General features: G+C 47.7%; 1 pseudogene; it reads left to right on the top strand.

Annotated features, from left to right (window-relative positions):
- Positions 1–311: 311 nt before the first annotated feature.
- The window catches only part of LOC140709544 (large ribosomal subunit protein uL14-like), a 38,094-nt pseudogene continuing 24,402 nt past the window's right edge, over positions 312–14,003 (top strand).

The raw sequence follows: 14,003 nt of genomic DNA, 5'->3' as shown, positions 1-14,003 counted from the left end.
CACCACGCCTGGCTAGTCAGCAATTCTTTTTAATGTAATATCCCATCCTTATTTTATAATATTTGATAGGAAGCTTATTTTCACCAAACAGATTCTTGACCCCACCTGCCCACTCCAAAATCTGCTTGACTTGTTTACCCAATATTTCCCATCTGGATAAAGGGCGCTCATTGCACAAGTCCCAGCCCACATGCGGGAGTGATTCCTCTCTCTTCCCTGCTTTCTCCCACCCAAATCCCAAATATCAGCCAGTCTTATGGATCCTAGCCAAAAAGTTCTGAATTCACCCACTTCTCACATCCTCTTCCACGATGACCCTGACGTTACCCACTGGCCCTGCCCTTCAGCAGAACTCCCTGTGGAACTTCTGGGGCCCAGTGAAAAACGAACACAGGGAGCCCCCTGTACAAAAATTATTAAGAATTTCAAGCCAGGCATGGTGGCCTCAACCCGGGAGTTCAAGACCAGCCTCAGCCACATAGCAAGACCCCATCTCTACAAAAAAAAATTATTTTAATTAACTGGGCGTGGTGGCCGCACCTGTAGTCCCAACTACACAGGAAGCTGAGGCAGGGGATTCATTGGAGCCCAGGAGCTTGAGGCTGCAGTGAGCTGTGATCATGCCACTGCAGTCCAGCCTGGGCAACAGAGAGAGACCCTGTCTGTAAAAAAATTAAAATAATTCAATATGGCAACATCCAAGCATTAATCTGGTCCAGGGATTAATCCTTCTGTATCCCTGACTCTGTGGATTGCACAGGTCCACACACATGAAGCTGGCCCTGCCCCTCCAAGACCACCAGGAACACACTGACAGCTGAACAAAGTGGATTTATTGATGCGATGCAAGAAGAGCACATAGACCATGGAAACTCCTAGGGCACCTCAGTAAGGATGTATTTAGGATTCATGCTGGTGTTGTATGTTTTGGAAAATAGCTCAAGGAAGCAAGGCTTTGCTCTGGATTGTGTGCTCTTAAGAACCAGGTCATTCCACAATTGAGCACCTTTTTTTTTCCTTTTTTAAATTTAATTTTATTTTGTGTTCCAGGATACATGTGCGAAACACTCAGGTTTGTTACATAGGTAAATGTGTGCCATGGTGGTCTGCTGCACCTATGGAACCATAGGTATTAAGCCTCGCATGCATTAGCTGTCTATCCTGGTGCTCTGCCTCCCCTGCCCCTCCAACAGGCCCCAGTGTGTGTAGTTCCCCTCCCTGTGCCCATGTGTTCTCATTATTCAGCTCCCACTTATAAGTGAGAAATGCAGTGTTTGGTTTTCTGTTCCTGCATTAGTTTGCTGAGGATAATGGCTTCCAGTTCCATCCATGTCCCTGCAAAGGACATAATCTCATTCCTTTTTATGGCTGTGTAGTATTCCATGGTGCATATGTACCACATTTTCTTTATCCAGTCTATCATTGATGGGCATTTGTGTTGATTCCATGTCTTTGCTATAGTGAAGAGTGCTGCAAGGAACATAACGTGTGCATGTATCTTTATAATAGAATGATTTCTATTTCTTTGGGAATATACCCAGTAATGGGATTGCTGGGTCACATGGTATTTCTGCTTCTAGGTCTTTGAGGAATCGCCACGCTGTCTTCTACGATGGTTGAACTAAGTTACATGCCCATCAGTGGTGTAAAAGCGTTCCTATTTCTCCACAGTCTCACCAGCGTCTGTTGTTTCTTGACTTTTTAATAATTGCCATTCTGACTAGCATGAGATGGTATCCACAATTGAGTATCTTGGTAATTCTTTTTTTTTTTTTTTTTTTTTTTTTGAGACTGAGTCTTGCTCTGTTGCCCAGGCTGGAGTGCAGTGGCACAACTGTAGCTCTCTGCAGTCTCAACTTCCTGGGCTCAAGTGATCCTCCTGCCTCAGCCTCCCAGAGTACTGATATTACATGTACTATCAGTACATGTAATAGTACTAATACCACCACACATGACCATCTTGATCATTCTCATCTAGAAGATGAGAATCATGGAGGAAGGCTAGAATTGTGAGTATTTATTTGTTTATTTGTTTTTTTATTTTTGAGACGGAATCTCACTCTGTTGCCCAGCCTGAAGTGCAGTGGCACAATCTCAGCTCACTGCAACATCCACATCCTGGGTTCAAGCAATTCTTCCACCTCAGCCTCCCAAGTAGCTGGGATTATAGGAGTGCACCACCATGCCAGGCTAATTTTTGTATTTTTAGTAGAGACAGGATTTCATCATGTTGGCCAGGCTGGTCTCAAACTCCTGACCTCAAGTGATCTACCTTCTTCGGCCTCCCAAAGTGCTGAGATTATAGGCATGAGCCACCATGCCCAGCCCATTTTAATTTTTTTGATACAGGGTCTCATTCTGTAATCCAGGCCAGAGTGCAGAGGCATGATCATGGCTCACCGTAGCCCCCTGACTTCCTGGGCTCAAGTGGTCCTCCTATCTCAGCCTCATGAGTAGCTGGGATTACAGACACAGGCCACCATGCCCAGCTAATTGTTTGTATCTTTTGTAGAAATGAGACGGGGTCTCGCCATGTTGCTTAGGCTTGATTGATTTAAAAAAAAAAACAAAAGAGGCTGGGCATGGTGGCTCACACCTTTAATCCCAGCACTTTGGGAGGCTGAGGTGGGTGGATCACCTGAGGTCAGGTGTTCAAGACCAGCCTGGCCAACATGGCAAAACCCCATCTCTACTAAAAATACAAAAATTAGCCGGGCGTGGTGGCACGTGCCTGTAGTCCCAGCTATTCAGGAGGCTGAGGCAGGAGAATCACTTGAACCTGGGAGGCAGAGGTTGCAGTGAGCTGAGATTACACCACTGTACTTCAGCCTGGCAACAGAGCGAGACTCCATCTAAAAAAAAAAAAAAAAGGAAAATTCCAAGGCTCAGTCTCTCCTGCCAGCCTCGATGGGGCATGTTTGGTCAATGCTGTGGCTCAGACACCGTCCACATTTTGTTGGTTTTCAGACATGATTTCAGAGGGGGTCTGACTACTACCTCAATTCGTCATAGCCACAGAGTAGCCTTCCCTGATATTGATGATCTATGAAACCATTTACATCTAACAGGAGAATACCCAAGCCCAGCCGTGAGAGTCCACGAGTCTGTGACACTTTTCTCTTTCTCACCATCATCCCTGGCCCAGCTTCCCGCAATGGCCCCATCTCCCACCTCCCCACTTTGGCCTAATCGCCATACAGCAGCCAGTGAGATCTGTTCTATCAGCAATGAGATCACGCCAGTCCTCTTCATAAATTACCAGTACCTTCTGTTGCAGATTGAATTGTGCCTCCCAAAAAGATGTGGTCAAGACTTGACCTCTGGTATCTGTGAATGTCACCTTATTTGGAAATAGGGTCTTTGCAGATATAATTAAGTTAAGCATCTTGAGATGATATAATATTGGATTTGGGCCCTACATCCAAAGATTGTTTGTTTGTTTGTTTTGTTTTGTTTTGTTTTCTGAGACAGAGTCTCTCTGTGTCACTCTGGCTGGAGAGTACAATGGCATGATCTCAGCTCACTGCAATCTCTGCCTCCTGAGTTCAAGTGATTCTCCTGCCTCAGCCTCCCAAGTAGCTGGGATTACAGGCTACTGCCACCACACCCGGCTAATTTTTGTATTTTTAGTAAAGACAAGGTTTTGCCAAGTTGGCCAGACTGGTGTCAAACTCCTGACCTGTGGTGATCCACATGCCTTGGCCTCCCAAAGTGCTGGAATTACAGGTGTGAGCCACCACGCCCAGCCTAGTGTCTTTTTAAGAAGAGAAGATGGGCCAGGTGTGATGGCTCACATCTGTAATTTCAGCACTTTGGGAGACTGAGGTGGATGGATCACCTGAGGTCAGGAGTTCGAGACCAGCCTGGCCAATATAGCAAAACCCCATCTCTACTAAAAATACAAAAAGTCAGCTGGGCTTGGTGCTCCACACCTGTAATCCCAGCTACTCTGGAGGCTGAGACAGGAGAATCGCTTGAATCCAGGAGGCAGAGGTAGCAGTGAGCTGAGATCACACCATTGCACTCCAGCCTGGGCATCAGAAGCAAGGCTCCATAAAAAAAAAAAAAAACAGAGAAGATGGCTGGGCTCAGGTGGTGTCTCAGGCCTATAATCCCAGCACTTTGGGAGGATGAGGCAGGAGGATTGCTTGAGGCCAGCAGTTTGAGACCAGCCTGGGCAACATAGTGAGACCCCATTCCTACAAGAAAAATAATCTTTTTAAAAGAAGAGAAAACAGAGACACACAGCGAGAAGTCCATGTGATGATAAAGACAGAGATTGCAGTGACACGGTCACAAGTCATGGGATGCCTGGGGGCACCAGAAGCTGGAAGAGGCAGGAAATATCCTCTCCTAGAGTCTTTAGAGGGACCATAGTCCATCCAACACCATGATCTTAGAATTCTGGGCTCCAGAACGATGAAATAATGCATTTCTGTTGTTCGAAGCCACCAAGTGTGTGGTCACTTGCTGCTGCAGACCTGGGGGACTAACACAGTCTCCTGTTGTAATTGGAAAAGAAGCTCAATTTCTTGTTGGGATCCTTGGGTTCCATGGGACCTGGGCCTGCTTCTCTTTGTCTCTCTGTCCTGCACTCACCCCAGGCCCCTGCCCTGTCCTCCAGTCCACAAGCTGTTGCACAAGCTGTTCTTGCTGCCTGGAATTTGCCTTTCTAATCTTTATTTTTACTTTTAATTTTTTTGAGACAGGGTCATGCTCTGTTGCCCAGGCTGGAGTACAGCGGTGTAATCACAGCTCACTGTAGCCTCAAACTCCAGGGCTCAAAGAATCCTCCTGCCTCAGCCTCCTGAGTAGCTGGAACTACAGGCACATGCCACCACACCTGGCTAATTTTTTAACATTTTGTAGAGACAGGTGGGATCTCACTATGTTGCAAATGCCGGTCTCAAACTCCTGGGCTCAAGCAATTCTCTCGCCTTGGCCTCCCAAAGTGCTGGAATTACAGATGTGAGCCACTGCACCTGGCCCATTCTGGTCTTTCTACAGCTGATCGTTGTTATCATTTAGGGCTCTGTGTAGTCCCTCCCCAGCCCTGTAAGACCTTCCCTGACTTCCTTGGTTAAAATAACACTCCTCCACCCCAGCCTCCCCCTGCTACGTACACTTTATCCTATTGCTGGTTGAATGTTCCTCATGACTCTTCAATTTGATCTTTTTTTTTTTTTTTTTTTTTGAGACAGAGTCTTGCTCTGTTGCCCAGGCTGGAGTGCAATGGCATGATCTCAGCTCACTGCAACCTCCAACCCCGGGGTTCAAGAGATTCTCCTCCCTCAGTCTCCCAAATAACTGGGATTACAGATATGCACCACCACGCCCTGTTATTTTTTTGTATTTTTAGTAGAGACGGGGTTTCACCGTGTTGGCCAGGCTGGTTTTGAACTCGTGACCTCAAGTGATCTGCCCACTTTGGCCTCCCAAAGTACTGGGATTACAGGCATGAGCCACCGCACCTGGCCTTGATCATTTATTTGTTCACATGTTTATTGTTTGTCTCTGCCCTCCTACATGAAGGCTCTGTGGAATCCGGGACATCCGTGTTTTTCTCAGCACCTAAAACAGCATATTTTCATTGAACAAACACCCATATCATGTCTACTGTATGCCAGGCGCTCCTATAAATGCTTTACAAGATTACCTCATTTAATCTTCATGAATAAGATATTACTATTGCTATTCTCACTTCACAGAGAGAACCGAAGCACAGAGAGGTTAAGTCACTTGCCCGAAGTCACTCAGCTTGTAAGTGGTGAAGCCAGGGTTTGAACTCAGACAGTCTGCCCCAGAGTCAGTGGGCTTAAATGATCTGCTTGATACACAGAAGGGTGAGAAGGAATATGCCCTGGATGAATGAATGAATGAATGAATGAGCACATGCCCCTTGAAGGGAACCTATCAGGCTGGAGTGAAGAGGACCCCAGAGTTTCTCCTAGATCCGTGGCTCACTGACTGAGCCTCCCCAAACCTTCCCATCAAGGCTTGGGGGATAAATGGAGGAGGAGAGAGCAACAAAGAAATAAGAGTGGCACTTACTGCAGAGGGTTCTAGAATAACTGCAAGCACCCCAGGTACGAGCCAGATCCCAAGGTGTCCAGTTCCTCTCTGTCCCCACCCCTCCCCATGCCTCTCTGCAAAGAACAAGGTGTGCACCCACCTCCCGGTGTGCCCTGAGCTTCTAGGGGTGAAGGGCTCGATGCTGACCAGGGGTTCCCTCGTGCTGGGACCTCTCCACGCCCTCTGACTCCTGCTGAGCCAGCCCACCAGGACCTGAGCTGCCCCGACACCCAAGCACCCACAGGGGCCTTCAGGGGCTTAGGCCACAGTGCACCTTCCTGCAGCCACAGATCCTGGGGCTGCTGAGTGTAGGGGACAGGGGATCTTCTCTGTTTTCTGGCAACTTTGCTATAACATTAGCATTTCATTGTGTCAGTAAACAATCCCAGGATGCAAAAGTGAAGGGAGTGGATCAAGAAATCAACTTTCTAAGCCAGGTGTTGTGGTGTGTACCTGGGGTCCCAGCTGCGTGGGAGGCTGAGGTGGGAGGATTGCTTGAGCCCAGGAGGTTGAGGCTGCATTGAGCTAGGATCGCACCACTGCACTCCAATCTGAGTAACAGAGCGAGGCCTTGTCTACTAAAAACAAACTTTTAAAATTACAAATTACAAAAGGAGGCTGGGCACAGAGGCTCATACCCATGATTCTTGCACTTCACGAAGCCAAGGTAGGAGGATCTCTTTTTTTTTTTTTTTTTTTTTGAGACAGAGTCTCGCTCTGTCACCCAGGCTGCAGTACAGTGGCCCCATCTCTGCTCACTGCAACCTCTGCCTCCCGGGTTCACACCATTCTCCTGCCTCAGCCTCCCAAGTAGCTGGGACTACAGGTGCCCACCACCACACCCAGCTAATTTTTTTTTTTTTTTTGTATTTTCAGTAGAGACGGGGTTTCACCGTGTTAGCCAGGATGGTCTCGACCTCCTGACCTCATGATCTGTCCGCCTCGGCCTCCCAAAGTGCTGGGATTACAGGTGTGAGCCACCACACCCGGCTAGGAGGATCTATTGAGCCCAGGAATTTGAGACCAGCCTGGGCAACACAGCAAGACCCCGTCTCTACCACCCTCAAAATAGAAAAATTAACCGGGCATGATGGCGCACACCTGTACTCCCAGTTACTCAGGAGGCTGACATGGGAGGATCACCTGAGCCCAGGAGAGTGAGGCTGCAGTGAGCCATGATCATGCCACTACACTCTAGCCTGGGTGACACAGCAAGACCCTGCCTAAAATAAATAAAAATAAAATTTTAAAAGGAAATTAAATTTCTAAAAAGGAAAGGAAGTTATCATAATGAATTAGAATCAGAAAAGACAGCAGGGTGCAACAGCTCACACCTGTAATTCCAACACTTTGGGAGGCTGAGACGGGAGGATCGCTTGAGGCCAGGAGTTCAAGATCAGCCTGGGCAACATTGTAAGACCCCATCTCTACAATTAAAAAAAAAAAAGATTAGCCAGGCATGGTGGTGCACACTTGTAGTCCCAGCTACTTGGGAGGTGGAGGTGGGAGGATCATTTGAGCCCAGGAGGTGGAGACTGCAGTGAGCTGTGACTGAGCCACTGCACTGCGGCCTGAGCAACAGAGCCTCTGGAGTAGCTGTTTCAAAAAAAAAAAAAGGGAAGGATCAGAAAAGAGAATATGAGCAGCCGAGCATGGTGGCTCATGCCTGTAATCCCAGCACTTTGGGAGGCAGAGGCAGGTGAATCACCTGAGGTCAGGAGTTCAAGACCAGCCTGACTAACATGGTGAAACGCAGTCTCTACTAAAATTACAAAGTTAGCTGGGTGTGGTGGCACATGCCTGTTGTCCCAGCTACTCGGGGAGCTGAGGCAGGAGAATTGCTTGAACCCAGGAGGCGGGGTTTCAGTGAGCCGAGATTGCACCACTGCACTCCAGCCTGGGGAACAAGAGTGAAACTACATCTCAAAACAACAAAAAAAGAGAGAGCGAGAGAGAGAGAGAACATTAGAAATGCTCAGAAAGAAATTGGAGATAGGCAAGATTGAAAATGAATGAGAAAAGGGAAAATAAACTTCTCCACCCACCAAGCTGGAGGCCTAGTCTGGAAGGGCCCATAATGACCCCGCGATCTCCAAACCTCCCCTCTCCTCCTCCTGGTGGAAGACAGGACCTTGTGGTCAGTACAGGCTTAGGATTTTTATGTCAGCAGTGATTTTCTGTTTTCAAGTTTAAAAAAAAAAGAAAAGAAAATAGAATAGAACAACTCTGGTTTATTTGGCAACCCTCTTCTCCTCCGTGGTCCTCTCATCCCCTAGAATGCTTTAAATGGAGTTTATGGCTGCAACTGGCTTCTCTCTCAAGCCTTAGGAGGTTGTGTTTCTGTTTTTTGCTAGGTAGCGGCGAAGGTGAGATTTTGGATCCAGAGCAGCTTCTGCCCCAGAGGCATCAGACGCAGCTGGTTCAATGCCAAGGGGAGGACCTTTTAGATAAATTCTTCCATCTGCCCGGTCCATAGAAACAACGATTTGGGAAAAACATCTACCAGCTTATTGTGGATGTGAAAGAAGTTCTTCCTCAAATCTCACAATTAGGCAGGCACAGTGGCTCAGGCCTCTAATCCCAGCACTTTGGGAGGCTGAGGCGGGCAGATCAGCTGAAGTCAGGAATTTAAGACCAGCCTGGGCAACATGCTGAAACCCCGTCTCTACTGAAAATAAAATAAAAAATTAGCTGGGTATGGTGGCGCATACCTGTAATCCCAGCTTCTCAGGAGGCTGAGGTGGGAGAATGGCTTGAACCCGGTAGGTAGACATTGCAGTGAGCCCAGATCGCACCACTGCACTCTAGCCTGGGTGACAGAGCAAGACTCTCTTAAAAAAAACAAAAAAAATCTCACAATTAGCACCTGCCCTAAGAAGTCAGTATCCAGTAAAGCAAGATGTGACTGATGAACCCTCTCTAAGGTTGGAATTAACCCTCCCTGGGGCCTTAGAATTAAGGCCTCTCCTCCCATCTCTTTTATTTCTTTATTTTTTTACTTTTAAGTTCAGTGGTACAAGTGCAGGTTTTTTACCTAGGTAAACTTGTGTCGTGAAGTTTTGTTGTACAGATTATGTTATCACCCATGTATTAAGCCTATACCCATTTGTTATTTTTCCTGATCCTGTCCCTCTTCCCAGTCTCCACCCTCCAATGGACCCCAGTGCGTGTTGGTCCCCTCTTTGTGTCCATGTGTTCTCATGATTTAGCTTCCACTTCTAAGTGAGAACATGTGGTATTTGGTTTTCTGTTCCCATATCAGTTTGTTGAGGATAATGGCCTCCAGCTCCATCCATGTCCCTGCAAAGAACATGATCTCATGGTTTTCTATGACTGCATAGTATTCCATGATGTATATGGACCACATTTTCTTTTCCAGTCTATTGATGGGTGCTTAGGTGGATTCTATGATATAGGAGATGTTTTACTATTTTTTTCTTTTTGAGATAGTCTCACTCTGTCGCCCCGGCTGGAGTGCAGTGGTGTGATCTCGGCTCACTGCAACCTCCAACTCACAGATTCAAGTGATTCTCCTGCCTTAGCCTCCCAAGTAGCTTATATTACAAGCATGCACCACCACACCCAGCTAATTTTTGTATTTTTAGTAGAGACAGGCTTTCACCATGTTGGCCAGGCTAGTCGAACTCCTGACCTCAGCAATCCACCCGCCTTGGCCTCCCAAAGTGCTGGGATTACAGGCATGAGCCACCGTGCCCAGCCAGACGTTTTAGTATTTAGAAAGCAGTTTTGCAAACGTGGTTTTCTCTACAGTATCCTAGGGTGAAAACTCACTCATGAATCTTCCCTAACCTGACCCCAGCCCTGTGTGTGTGAGGGGAGAGGTTGCTGCGTGGAGTTGGTCTGGTTTGGGGCTCATTTGCTAGTGCATAGGTGCCTGTGCCTCAGAGGGCTCTCGTGTTTTCCGTACATTCTGCTCTTTTTGACATAAGTTCCTACTGTACTTTAGCAGCAGGTGGGGACAATGTAGGGATAATGGCACACAGGTCACACAGGCCATGCCTCCTCATCAGCCTCTGGAACCAGCTCCTCCACTTTGCTCTCTTTTCTCTCAAGGGGCAGCCAGGCTGGCAGACCAGGCCATCAGGCCTTAGGTACTGGGCACCAGTATTATTCTGTCTCGCTCTCTTCCTCTCTGTTTGCATCCTCTGGGGCAGGTGGATTTGAATCATGAGGCCTTTATCCCCAATTCCTGAACCTGAGGAAGGAGGGGGCTCTGTAGGATCCAGCCTGCATCACAGAGTTTCAGCACTGGGATTTGGGACCCCAGGCTAGAGACACTTTCTTCCTTAGGGGCTGTATCAGAGAGGGGGAGATTCATGAGACCAGATGAGGGCATTGCTCTATTTCCTGATGTATCAGTCAGGAAAGGTTAGGTTATGTTGCAGTAACACATAGCCCCAGAAATCTCAGTGGGGAAGGAGGGAAGGAAGCAGAAAATGAAAGAAGGAAGAAAGAAAGGGAGGCAGGGAGGAAGGAGAAAACTAAGTAGGGAGGAAAGGAAGGAGGAATAGAAGGAGGAAATAAAGAAAGAGGAAAGAAAAAAGGAAGAAAGTAAGGAAAGGAAGAAGGAAGGAAAGAAGAAAAGAAAGAAAGAAAAAAGCAAGAGAAGAGAGAGAAAGAAAGAAAGATGGAAGGAGGGAGGGAGGGAAGGAAGGAAATAAGAAAAGAAGGAACGAAGGAAGGCAGGCAGGAAGGAAGAAAGGACGGAAAAAAGGAAGGAAGGAATGGGGGGAGGAAGATAGGCAGGGAGGTGTGTTTCTCACCACCATAGTTGTCAATTGCAGATCAGCAGTGAATTTTCTCCCTGTAATCCTTATTCTAGGACCAGGACTAAAGGGGCGGTCCTGATCTAGAACGTGCTGGTCTCACGGCAGAGGAGAAGGGCTCATGGCAGGATGAGAAAATGGCTTGTGAAGTTTCTACTCTAACACAGCACAAATCACCTCTGCTCTCATCTCACAGCTGATCCTGATGTTAGTGGGCTGGGAGGTACAGTCACCTTTCAGTGACAGGGCTATAGAGAGATGACATTGGGATGATTAAACAGCCTGAGATGTGAGACAAACAGACCTCGATTCTCTCCAGGTACTGAGAGCCTAACACATTCCAGAGACCCAGGAAATCGGGCCACACAGCAGGGCAGTGGTGATGCTGGGAGGGGACCCCCCAGTGTTCCAGTGTGAGTTCCCCCAACCGTACAGCCTGTGACAAGGATCGGGTGCGATTAATTCACCTGCAAGGAAAGAGGGCTGTGATAAATCTTATTTGCATTGCTCTAAAGGAATACCTGAGGCCAGGTCATTAATAAAGAAAAGCGGTTTAATGGGCTCAAGATTCTGCAAGCTGTACAGGAAAAATGTCAGGCACATCTGCTTATTTGGGGGGCCTCAGGAAGGTTCTCAATCATGGCAGAAGACAACGGGGAGACATTGATTTTTGTTGTTGTTGTTTTGAGATGGAGTCTCAAAAAAAAATGGAGTCAGGAGTTCAAAACCAGCCTGGCCAACATGGTGAAAACCCATCTCTACTAAAAATACAAATATTAGTCAGCCATATTGGCAGGCACCTATAATCCCAGCTACTTGGGAGGCTGAGGCAGGAGAATCGTTTGAACCCAGGAGGTAGAAGTAGCAGTGAGCCAAGATGATGCCACTGCACTCCAGCACGGGCAACAGAGTGAGACTCTGTCTCAAAAAAAAAGTTAAAATGGACAGAATTTCTAGAAGGTTCTATAAGGATCCATCACCTCCACACCCCCCAGTCTTCATCTTTGGCCACCAAGGCCGCCTGGCCACCTTCAGCACAAAGCTGCCACGTAACATTCATTTTTGCTCCTTTTTAAGGCCAATTCACATCTTTCTCACTTAGCGGGCATAATTTTTCTTTTTGCAACTAAAAATTCCTCATTTTTTACAAGATTTTTTTCCCTCCTTCCTCTCAGCTTGTCATCAGTGTTCTGTAAAGAGCCCAAGGCAGAAAGCAATTAATTCACCTGCAAGAAACAGGGAATTCCTATTCAAAGATTAGACTTTTGTCCTCTTTTCTAACCAGAAAGTTCTGTAGAGAGAACCACCCAGGCTTCATTTGTATAAAAATGACGGTGATTTTCCAAATTTCAGATAAATCCCATGAAAGGGTCTGACATTTGTCCCCTGGCTGTGAAAACTAAAGTTCTCACCTGCAAACGGAAGCCCGTCCTGTTTAAACTACAGTCTAATGAGAATGTCACATCCCAGTGGATTTTTCTACATAAAAGGAGAGAAAACTTCAACTTTCCTCGTGAGGGTCAGAGAATACAGCTTTCTCTCTAAGCATTTTCCTCCAGTCTAGCTTTTGTTTTTTCCTTTTAGAGTTGGGCTATGTTGCTCAGGCTGGTCTTGAACTCCTGGTCTCAAGTGACCCTCAAGTGCTGGGATTACAGGTATGAGCCACTGCAACCAGCTTTTTATGTTTGTTTTGTTTTGTTTTGTTTGAGACAGGGTCTTCCTCTGTTCACCCTGGTTGGAGTGGAGTGATGCCATCATAGCCCGCTGCACCCTCAAACTCCTGGGCTCAAGCAATCCTCCCATCTCTGCCTCTCAAAGTGCTGTGACCACAGGTGTGAGCCACCACACCCAGCCAAGTGTAGCCTAAATGAGAGTCACTCTAACAAGAAATCACCTGGCCAGAGCACTGACTCGTCTGCTTCTGGGGAGGTGCAGCCCACCTCTCCCTTCTCCACCATCCAGTACCCTCCGCTCCTGCAACCTGCAGCAGGCCATGGGTGGGGCAGTAGCCCACCAATACCCCAAAAGCCAACTGCACGCATCTCTTCCCAGATGCCCATTTGGTGGAACCGTGTGGGTGGCTTGGAGCCAGCGCGATGGGAGAATTAACAAGGCAGAGTCAGTGGGCCGGGCACAGTGGCTCCTGCCTGTAATCCCAGCACTTTGGGAGGACAAGGCAGGCAGGTCACTTGAGTTCAGGAGTTCGAGATCAGCCTGGCCAACATGGTGAAACCCTGTCTCTACTAAAAATACAAAAAAATCAGCCAGCCATGGTGGTGGGCACCTGTATTCCCAGCTGCTACTCAGCAGGCTGAGGAGGGAGAATCACTTGAACTCGGGAGGCGGAGGTTGCAGTGAGCTGAGATCATACCACTTCACTCCAGCCTGGGTGACAGAGGGAGACTCTGTCTCAAAAAAAGGAAAAAAAGAAGCCAGCAGCATGCTACAAGTTGGCATTTTGGGGTGACAAGCAGGTGCGGGTTCACCACCACATCACCCTTCTGGGGAAGCTCTTTGGTGCAGACCACAAAGGACCACCAAGAAGAAGAATCAAGCCGCCCCCAGACTCTGCCAGTCCCAGCTCTCACTATCTTTGGGGCTCCGGGCAGTAAGAAACCACCCCCTCTCGGTCCCACGTCACAGGCAGGTGGGCCCCATCCTTCTCCTGAAGAGTGTCCTCACCCACACTGGACCCGGCTAGCCCATCTGGCTCCAGAAGAGCGGGCTAACCAGACCTTAGGAATTCAGGAACCAAGCCAGCGTCTCTGTGTCTGTAGGTAGGATGGTCCCAAATGTTACCGGAAGGAAATAGGGAAATATCCAAATAGGCAGTAATGAGGAGTGGGAGACTGGGGCCGTGTCTTTTCTTTGTCATGGTTGAGACTTCAGGTGTGGTCCCAATAAAGAATGGCCACTTGGCTTTTTTTTTTTTTTTTTTTTTTTTTTGAGATGACGTCTCGCACTGTCATCTGGGCTGGAGTGCAATGGCGCCATCTCTGCTCACTGAAACCTCCATCTGCTGGGCTCATGCGATTCTCCTGCCTCAGCCTCCCAAGTAGCTGGGATTACAGGCACACACCACCACAACAGCTAGTTGTTTTGTATTTTTAATAGAGTTTAGTGTTTTACTATGTTGGCCAGTCT

The sequence above is a fragment of the Chlorocebus sabaeus genome, chromosome 21, assembly GCF_047675955.1.
Source record: "Chlorocebus sabaeus isolate Y175 chromosome 21, mChlSab1.0.hap1, whole genome shotgun sequence".
Lineage (NCBI taxonomy): Eukaryota > Metazoa > Chordata > Mammalia > Primates > Cercopithecidae > Chlorocebus > Chlorocebus sabaeus.
The sequence above is the reverse complement of the archived record's forward strand: the minus strand, read 5'-3'. Positions and strand labels throughout refer to the sequence as shown.